Genomic DNA, 9,955 nt, shown 5'->3' with positions numbered 1-9,955 from the left:
CCGGATGGACCTGAATTACAATGCCAGTAGCTACACTTCTTTGTCTGTGGGCTTTCTCCCGCAGCCAGACCCCACTCTGTCTCTGTGCTGGGAATGCTGGAAGGGCTTTAAATTCTTACCTGCAATCTAGGCAGCAGGCTTCGAACCTCAAGAAATGATGGGAAGAGTGGAGAAAGACCGGCCAGTGCCCTCTCCTCTCTGCAGGCATAATTCGGAGGCACGTTTCTACACTGGCTCCTAGGATCTCCCAGCTGTGGTAACTTGCTCGCTCACACACCTTTATCGGCCTCCGCAGGCTCTCCCAGCCTCAACTTCCTGCTCTCTTCCCGGTGCTCCCTTGCATTGAGTCCTTGTCTCAGCATTTGCTTCTAGGAGAACTTAAGTACACGGATGGTGCTCTAGGCAACCCTCATCAGGGGATGGGGACTGGGGTGGGGAGGCAGGTGAGAAGTCCCTGGAGAAGGACCCCAGTCTCTCGGCCAACTGATGGATAATTGTGGGACGCATATGGTACGTTTCTTGGGAGGCGTGCGTCACCCTGGCAATGGCCACATTGACCCTGCACCTTACGTTGGTTTTTCCCTCTCCGTTTCACTCATCACACTCCTCACTTTTGCTTTCTGGGATCGACCTCAAATAAACTACCAGCATCCAAGTCTCTGACTGGGGCTCTTGTTTTCTGAGGAAACCAACCCAAGGCAGAAAGCTTTATGGGAGAGAAGGTGTGAAATGAACTGGAACGTTCACTATGGGTTAAGGGAATGTGCAGGGAGGACGCCAGGCAGGAAAAGGAAATGACCAAAGGCAGGGAGGTGGAACTGGCTAGAACATTTTCTGCTGGCTCTCATGGAAGGTTCTTGGTGGTAGGAGAACACCATAAAGGGAGCCTTGTTCCCTTTCTTGGCCACTTGAGAAGCTGTCTCACTTGAATAAGCTGGCACTGAGGACACATATGAACACATTGCACATGTTTATAGCCTTTGGCTAAAAGTCCTTCAGACCTCCCCATTGTCTGTCCTCAAAGTTGTCTGGCCCCCTTTTTTTGGTAGCTTCATACTTTTTCCTCTCTTCTTCACCAGGCTTCCTCACTTAGATACCCAGTGTAGATTTACTCTCTGTCCTGTGAGGACAAGGCTCTTGGGATCTTCACTAGTTGGGGAAGGGCACCCATTATTGGCATTGTCTGTGTACTGGGAGGTGTTCCAGGATGACTTGAGGGGAAAGAGAAATGGCTGCAACCCATGTGAGGCGGGGGAAGGGAGAGTCTGGGTTATTGCACCCGCGAAGAGCTGTCAGGAAGGGGAAAGGCCGTCAGGCCCCAAAGGTCAGGACATAGGCTTGACACCCTCTGTGTCCTTACTCTACTGCTGGGACTAAACAGGAGGGAAGGGTGATACCAGCCCTCAATCCACTGAGGGTTGCAGAGCTCATGGGTTGGCAGAGCTCATGGGTTTCCCAGGGAAAATGGGAGTTAGCCCACAGAGCCTCCCTGGATGCTGGACAGGTGGCCACGGGAGGTTAGTAGGAGCCTGTGCAGGATGTTGGAACTGGTGCAGTCATTGTCTAACACAGACCAGAATCTTGAACTAGCCACATTCTCTGGTAAGGGAGCGTCTCTGCACAGTGTTCTCTTTCCGCTCCCACCCACTGTTGGCACGCAGAGGAAGGTAAGTAATATTCCTAAAACTGATTGCACTTGGCTTTCTGCTTCAAAGCCTGTCTGGGGCATTGCAGGCTCCGCCATCCTGCTTTTCCTCATCACCTGTTCCTGCTCAGTGAAGCAGGAGCTCCAGGAAGGTTTGCTCTGTCTTGGCTCGCTAGGGAAATCACTGGGAGTTTTCCCTAAACATTTGTTCATTGTTAGGGGCTTCCTCCTGCCAGCCTTCCTAGATGACTGGATCTTGTCCGTGTACTGGGAGGTGTTCCAGGATGACTTGAGGGGAAAGAGAAACGGCTGCAACCCATGTGAGGCGGGGGAAGGGAGAGTCTGGGTTATTGCACCCGCGAAGAGCTGTCAGGAAGGGGAAAGGCCGTCAGGCCCCAAAGGTCAGGACGTAGGCTTGACACCCTCTGTGTCCTTACTCATCCCCTCTCTGGGCTTCAACTTTCCACCTACAAAATGCAGTGGATTTCAAAGGGCTCTTCTATGAAAGTACAGTCACAGTTTAGTGGGAGACCCATTCCAGAAGCCTGTTCCCATTCACATGGATTTTGAAAATTCAATCCTCATGAAATACAGTCTTCATTCAGGTCTTAAATATCCCTGGCCTGGATGAAGATAGCAACCTCGTGATTGGTTTCCAGTTTTCTCTTGCCTTCTGCTATGTTGACATTTCTAAACGAGAAACCTGACCGTGGCTTCTTCCCAGCACTCCCAAGGAAAAAAGTCTGAGGGGATGACACATACAGGGCCCTTCCAAACCTGAGCTTATTGTCATCACTTATCTTCAGCTCCTTTCCTCCATGACCGTGTGTTCAGCTCATCCAAACACCTCACTTTTCCAGGAATGTAAAATTTTATTTTCTGCCTCTCTGGCCCTCATCTGAAATAGAAGTACCAAAATAATGCTGCTGGTAAAGCCAGGAAAACCTGGGCCTGGACCTCGCTCTGCCATTTACTGCCTTTATGAATTTGGATGTACTGGATTCTTTCTTTGAACTCATTTCATTATTTCTAAAATGTGATGGAGTGGGAATTAACAAGGAAGGATACGTTCCCAGCCTTGATTTTGGTTTATTGTATGTAGTCAATAAATCACTGAAATAATAATTTTTGGCAAATTCCTACTCATCTTCTAAAACCCAGCTTCAATGTTACCTCCTCTGTGAGGCTTCTCCAGAGTCCCAAAGAGAAGGGCTTGCTTTCTCAGAGCTTTGTTCCAAGTTCTCACCACCTTGTAAGTTCACCACCTTTTTGTCTATTTACATGTTTGTTTTGTCCACCAGTTGACAGGCTCCTTGCCGGAAAGAAGGGCTGTCCTGGGATAGGTGCTTGGTGGATGTTAAATGAAGGAACAAATGACTGTTTTTGTTCTTGGGTAGAAAGAACTTTCATTAAAAACCCAAAGGAAGGAAAAGGTCAGCATGTGTAGGCTTGTTTAGTCTGCTCTGCCTGATTAACTAGGCACACCCACCCTCTCTTGATCCCCCTGCTAGCCTGTTCTTTGGCAAATGTTGGAAGGTCATGTGGCATCCTGTCTCCTTATCTAGGTGGGTGTGATGTGGCTAGGGAAGCCTCCACACCCTCTGTCCAAATACACTGGTTAGCTCTAGCCTTTGGGAGGGTTTGAAAAACAAATTCAGCATTTGTCCCTGGGAGATCTGCAGGGACAACAATGTTACAATCAAATATAACAAATAAATATAACAACAATATACAACAATGAAATTATGACAATGAAAGCTTCTCAAAATTGCTGGTAAATCTTGACCATGTCTAATACAAGGATAGCAGGGCACAAAGGGCTGTGCAGCACGTCCTAAAGTCTCTGGAAATGAGATCTTCTTCAAGCTATAACTGATACGTTTACAAGTTAAGGAAAGTGGCCCAGAGTTGTAAAAAGAACAAGGATTTTCAACCAGAGAGATCAGTTTGAACACTAACATGTTGGTGAAACTTAACCTTTCAGAGCTTAATTACTTATTTCTTCACTGAAGAATTCTTACAGGTTGATAGAATGGTGAAATGAGCAAGATAAGAAAAGTCCTTCCTCATTCTCTAAACATTCCATGCTTTTATGTTTCCTAAGTACTTTATAAGTGACAATGCTCATTTGAAAACACTCTGAGAGGGTAGGCAGAGTGATTATTATTTTTTTTAGAGTGATTATTATTAATGTTGGATATTTCCCCTTGTCCCTCTGGGGTCCACTTTACTGCCTTGTTTTGTGCCCCAGGAGACTGATCTCTGAAGACCTGTGACTTCTGACTTCCCATAAATGATAGAGTCTAAATCCTGGTTCCAGCCTGAGCTATTCATTGGACCATAGGCTCATGACTTTACTTCTGTGAACCTCTACTTTATTCTAAAAATATATAGATAGAAGATCTATATCATCTAGAAGATGATAGGTAAATAGATAGATATCAAGGAGAAATACCACTTATTCTGTTCATTTCAGAGCAGTATGGTTAAAATAAGATCATTGCTAATTGCCAGGAAACACTTGCTCAAATCTAAATGTTCTTATTTCTTACTTTCCATTGCCAAAAAATACTATTCTTTAAAGATTTTATTTATTTATTGGACAGAGAGATCACAAGTAGGCAGAGAGGCAGGCAGAGAGAGAGGAGGAAGCAGGCTCCCCGCTGAGCAGAGAGCCCGATGCGGGGCTCGATCCCAGCACCCTGGGATCATGACCTGAGCCGAAGGCAGAGGCTTAACCCACTGAGCCACCCAGGCGCCCCAAATACTATTCTTAAGAATGATGCAATCATTCAAAGATTCATCCAGCCAATCTTGCATGTGCTCTTTTAGTTGCCTAACATTAATTATGCCTTTACTATGTCAGAGGCTGACAAACTTTTTCTGTAATGGGCCAGATAGTAAGTATTTTAGAATCATGGGCCATACGGTCTTTGTTGCAACTATTCAACTCTGACATTGTAGTATGAAAGTAGCCATAGATGGTAGACAAATGACTAAAAGAATTGTTTCACAAAAGTTTATTTACAAAAACAATTGGTAAGCCAGATTTGGGCCACAAGTTATAACCCACATACTGTAGGCCAAAGATGGGATTAGGTTTTGGAGACAAAGATCTCAAGATGCTCACACACTGTACTGTAAATGAGATGAAGTTGGTTGGCACTCTGTGCGTTGTCTCCACAGAGTTTAGTGGCACTGAAGAAGGAAGAACAGTCTTTTCAGGTGTGAAGAGATGGGAGGGGAGGAGGAGAAGGAGTGAACATTTAATGTGGACAGTGAGAAACTAGGGCATGAGGTGGGTTTCTGGGGACATGGCATGCTAAGGAGTTTGTATTTATTCTCTGAGCCATGGAGAAGCATATTAGTGGATGGACATAAAGCACGTGAGCTTTGGTTTAATTGCTGATTTGCCCATGTAGTAAGTAGTTTCACAGTATTGTTTTTTCCTTCTGAAATTGTGAATATCCATATTTCCTTCATTGGGTTGCTGTGAGGCTACAATGTCACAATGAATGTAAAGAATTTACCAGGATACCAGACATATAGCAAGTGTAGGAATACTCTGATAGGTTTTTTGTTTTTTGTTTTAGGTAGGAATACTCTGATAGGTTTTTTGTTTTTTGTTTTAGGTTTTTTGTTTTACACATGATGAATGTGTAAGAAGGATCTAATACTGGAGGCAGGAAAACCAATCAGGAGATGATGACAGCAATCCATAGGAGAGACACTGAAAGTCTGAACTCAGTCAGAGGCAGAGGAGATGAAGAGAAGACACAAAGAGCTCGAGGACTCCTTTGCTATTAGAGTGTAGGAAAGAGAAGTCAGCAATATATCCAGAATTTTAGGTATCTAAGCACACATTTACTAAGTTAAGGAACACAGGAGGAAAGCCTGTTTGGGGGGAAGGTATTAAATTCCTTTCTGGGCGCATCAATTAAGTAGAAATTAAGTAGTCAACCCTCAGGTTGGAATTTCATAATTGGAAATAATTCTCAATAAAAAAATCATCACCATGAAACCCTGGAGCAGATGAAATTATTCAGGAAGTATTAATAGCTAAAAAAAATCAAATTGGGAAACTCAGCATTTTAGTAGAGACAGATAGGAAGAATCTAGTATATAAATACATTTCCAAGAAGGAAATATCTAAGTGTGCATATATATATCAGCAGGAAGGAAATGTCAGAGTGGTCAGGGAGCTCCATAAGGAGTCACATCTCAAGATCCAGTAAAGGGAGAGTTAGAAGGAGAAGACAGAGCATTATCGAGATGTCACAAGGCAGTCAACCAAGCCAATGACTGAGAAACACTGGCAGTCTGGCAATTTGCTGGTAGGCAGTGACTGGTAACTTCAACCAAGATGGATTCAGCAGAACAGAGAATGGCTGTGGATTGTCATGGTTGGAGGACTGGTTGGGAATTGGGGAGGTGAGGGCAGTGATTGTAGAGTACTCCTTGAGAGAATTTGTGAAGAGAAAGGGACATGGGCACACGTGCTAAAAGAAAATACAGGAGCAACTTTCCTTTAACGTTTTAGAAATTAAATATCCAAGAGAGAAAACATTTCTGGAGGAGTGAGGTGAAGATCAGCTGGGGCAAGAGATGGAGGACTTTCCCTGGCATGGGAGAAAGATGTCTGTTGGTCTAGCACAGGATCCCTAAGCCAGACTTAGAACTACATGTTTAGGGGTGCCTGGGTGGCTCAGTGGGTTAAAGCCTCTGCCTTCAGCTCAGGTCATGATTCCAGGGTCCTGGGATTGAGCCCTGCATCGGGCTTTCTGCTCAGCGGGGAGCCTGCTTCCCCTTCTTTCTCTGCCTGTCTCTCTGTCTACTTGTGATCTCTGTCTGTCAAATAAATAAATAAATAATATATATATATATTTTTTAAAGAAGTAGATGTTTAAGTGTGTGGTTTTGGAAGGAGAGGTTTCAAGTGCTTATTTGAGAGCCTCAGTTTTCCCACTGAAAAGTCAACCAGGTTATTTGCTACAAGACGGGGGGCAGCAATTAGAAAGGTGGCTTGACTAGAGTAAGATGTGGAATGTTTGCTCTGGCAGTAAGGCCCAATGAGCTTGGGGACCATAAATTCGGGGTGGCAGCAGTCCATCTACTTGTGTCATTTCTTCCAACAGTGTTCAGCAACTTGGGAAGGAGAAGGGGAGAAGGCAATGCTTACAGTGATATGAGGCTGAGGATCTCATTCCAGTGTGGTAGAAGAAGGAGACATTGAGAGCGTGAAGGCATTGGCTACAAAAAGATTATAGTGATGGACCATGTCGTTTCAGGGATTAGGGAAAGGAAGTACAAGCAGGAGGAGGCTTGTAGTGAAAATAAAAGGCCAAAGAACTAGAGGGTTGTGATGAGGTAAAAAATATGTGTAGTAGGCTTAAGGAAGGGAAAACTGGACTGAAAGGAAGGGAGAGTCGGAGATTTGTATATTAGAGTCTAAGATGTCAGGGGTGGAACGTTTCCTTTTAATGATAAGCTCCAGGATGTAGCCATAAAACACACTAGTAAACTGGGACTCTGGAAGTTGGTTGGAAGTGATAATAGTAACATATAGTCACATCTCTGATATTTAATAGATTGCAAAGCACTTTTAAAACCATTATCTCACTTGACCTCATCCTATGAGATGGATAGGGCAGAAATTATCTCAATTGTGATCTTAATTTTACACATGAAACAACTGATGCTTGAAGATATTAGGAATCTTACCAAGCAGGTTAAGTGATGGAAATTCCAAGTGGGATGAAATCACTGGCATCTGGACCAAAGGTGAGAAAAAAAATCCAGTTATTTTCCCCAATTCAGACACTTTGGTGCTATTTTTACACTGAAGGAATATTCTAGATGGGATCCGTTTCACTAAAAAACTACCCGGCCACAACCAAAGGAGAAGTTGGTGAACTCAGAGTCATGGAGGGGTTTTGTTTCCCCCAAACAAAACATTCTTTACCTGTTCTATCACATCCAGTAATTTCACAAGGATTGGGTGACCATGTTGTCAGATTCTGCTCATCAACAGCAGTGTTCCTGGAAGTCCTGCTTCTCGTTCAAGCTGGAGACTGCAGTCTCCCTGGAGCCCCTTTGGGCTCTTCGCCTGGGTGAAGACGGATGGAGATCAGATCCAGCAGCTGTGGGTGGAGGGGGTTCCAGGAAGCAGGCACCCAGCGAGGTAATTCATCCAAATTGCAAAACAGTGGAGGGATCTGGGGGAGCTGGATGCGACCCAAACAGGGTAAGGGGGAGCGATGCCCTTCCATTTCCAGCTCAGATTTCTCCTTTGCCTCCTTTGCTTCGTGCTGGCCTATTCCAGTCCCAAACTGGGTGTCGGGTTCCTTCGCAATCCCTGATGATATTCTCATTCTTCAACCAGATCCCACATCATTGCCTATAAAAGTTATTAACTCCCACCCAATCCCTGCCGTTTCACTTTCTGTTCATCAGGAAATACTGCATGGGCCAAACCACAGTGGGGTTGAGAAGGACCAAACTGGAGTCTACTTTATTTCTGCCACTTTTTTGCTCTGTGACTTTGTGTATATCATTTTCTTTTCCTTGATCTCATCTTCCCATCTGTAGAATTAGTTGGTTGAACTACCCCCAATGGCAAATATGTCTCTTTATAAACACTGACTCTGGACAAGCTGGCCGTGGCTTCTTGGATCCCTATGTTAAGAAGGATTCTGAGGTATGCTAAGGTTCAGGGGAACTAGCACTCCCCTGTGCCCTTAAGGTAGTGGTTCTCAAACTGTAATGTGCATCTTAGCTACCTAGAGAAGTTGTTAAAAAGTGCAGGGTCCCTCCCCCAGAGTTTCTGAATCAGTAGGCCTGAGGTATGGCCCAAGAATTTGCATTTCCAGCAAGTTCCCAGGTGAAGTTAATGCTCTTGGTCCTGGGGCCACACTTTAGAACCACTACTAAAGTATTTCATTTCTTAAGGCCTATTTGGTTTTCTTGCAATGCTGCCTTCATCATTAGATAGTTGACACAAATGCACAGACATAGGGCCCCAGACTTCTTTAAGAGAGGCTAAAGGAGGTAAGAGAATTATTAAATAGAGCAAGTTGTACATCTGGTCTTTAAAAAAAAAAAAAAAAACAGTCAAGCTATAAGCATGAAATTCTGTTTTTCTAGTTCATATTTAACTAGTATGGGGAGACAGAAAGAGTATGGGCTTTGGAATCAGATACACCAGAGTTTAAATTGTGGTTTGACCTTGGGCCATTTACCAAACTTTTCAGCTTTACTTTATGTCGTGAATTCACTACCTTTTTTACTTTGCTCGCTCTTCTGTTCCCAACACCTTACAGTCATCAGTCAAAACTCTCCTTCGAATGAATATGCAGTGATATGCTGTAGATAAATCTATAGATCTACAGAAATTATTTTCTCTTTTTGCCCCCTCAATGTGTAGTGACTAACCAGTTAATTTTAAATGAGCTTTAAAAAAATTTCATCTTTTGGTGAGTGCCGTGAGTTGGGTAAGACTGATGAATCACAGACCTGTACCCCTGAAACAAATAATACATTATATATTAATTTAAAAAATTTCATCTTTAAGTGTGGAGGGCTGGACACTATACTGTATTACTCTGTATTACTCAGCTTAACACACACTCAGTATCAATCAACTTATCACAGACTCCACTTTCATTAAAAAAAAAAAAAATTCAGCTTTCTTTCCTCCAGGGACCCTAACCTTGCTCAGGAACCTCACCCTTGTGCTTGGCAATGAGGAGCGGGAGAGAGGGGCTAACAGTGAACGTGATCTGTTTTACCTCTTCTGAGTAACTTAGTCTCTTTCTCACCCATGTTTAGTCTTCTAAAACTCTCTCTACCTTCCTCTTCTCTGGATGGCTCTGTAGGTATAGAGGCAGTGGTGTTATTCCACTGTGGCGGGGAAAGGACCCCTCACTGGTCCCTGTGGCTCAATGGCTGGTCTGCACTTGCCTCTGGAATGGTGGTCACTGAGATGGAAATTGTTTTGTCTCCCCTGGCCATTTACCTTTGGCTGCTCAGATCAAGTCCTCTGTGGCCTTTGTGTCCTTTTCCTGTGACCCTGGAGCTCTCTTAAAACCCCCGTGTCTCCTCACCGGAGTAAGGGGAATTTCTGCCCTCCTGTTTGCAGTGTAGCTAGGCTACTTACTCATCTCTAAGGTACAGCTACACCCAAAAGGTCAATATGGTTTATTGGAAAGGACTCGGAAGTAAGTTCCAGAAGACCTGCATTCAGATCTTTTCATTACCTCTCTCCTAGCTGGGGGACTTTGAAGTCCTGCCTTAGCTCCCTGCACATCTATT

Source organism: Neovison vison, chromosome 2 (genome assembly GCF_020171115.1).
Source record: "Neovison vison isolate M4711 chromosome 2, ASM_NN_V1, whole genome shotgun sequence".
Lineage (NCBI taxonomy): Eukaryota > Metazoa > Chordata > Mammalia > Carnivora > Mustelidae > Neogale > Neogale vison.
The sequence above is the reverse complement of the archived record's forward strand: the minus strand, read 5'-3'. Positions refer to the sequence as shown.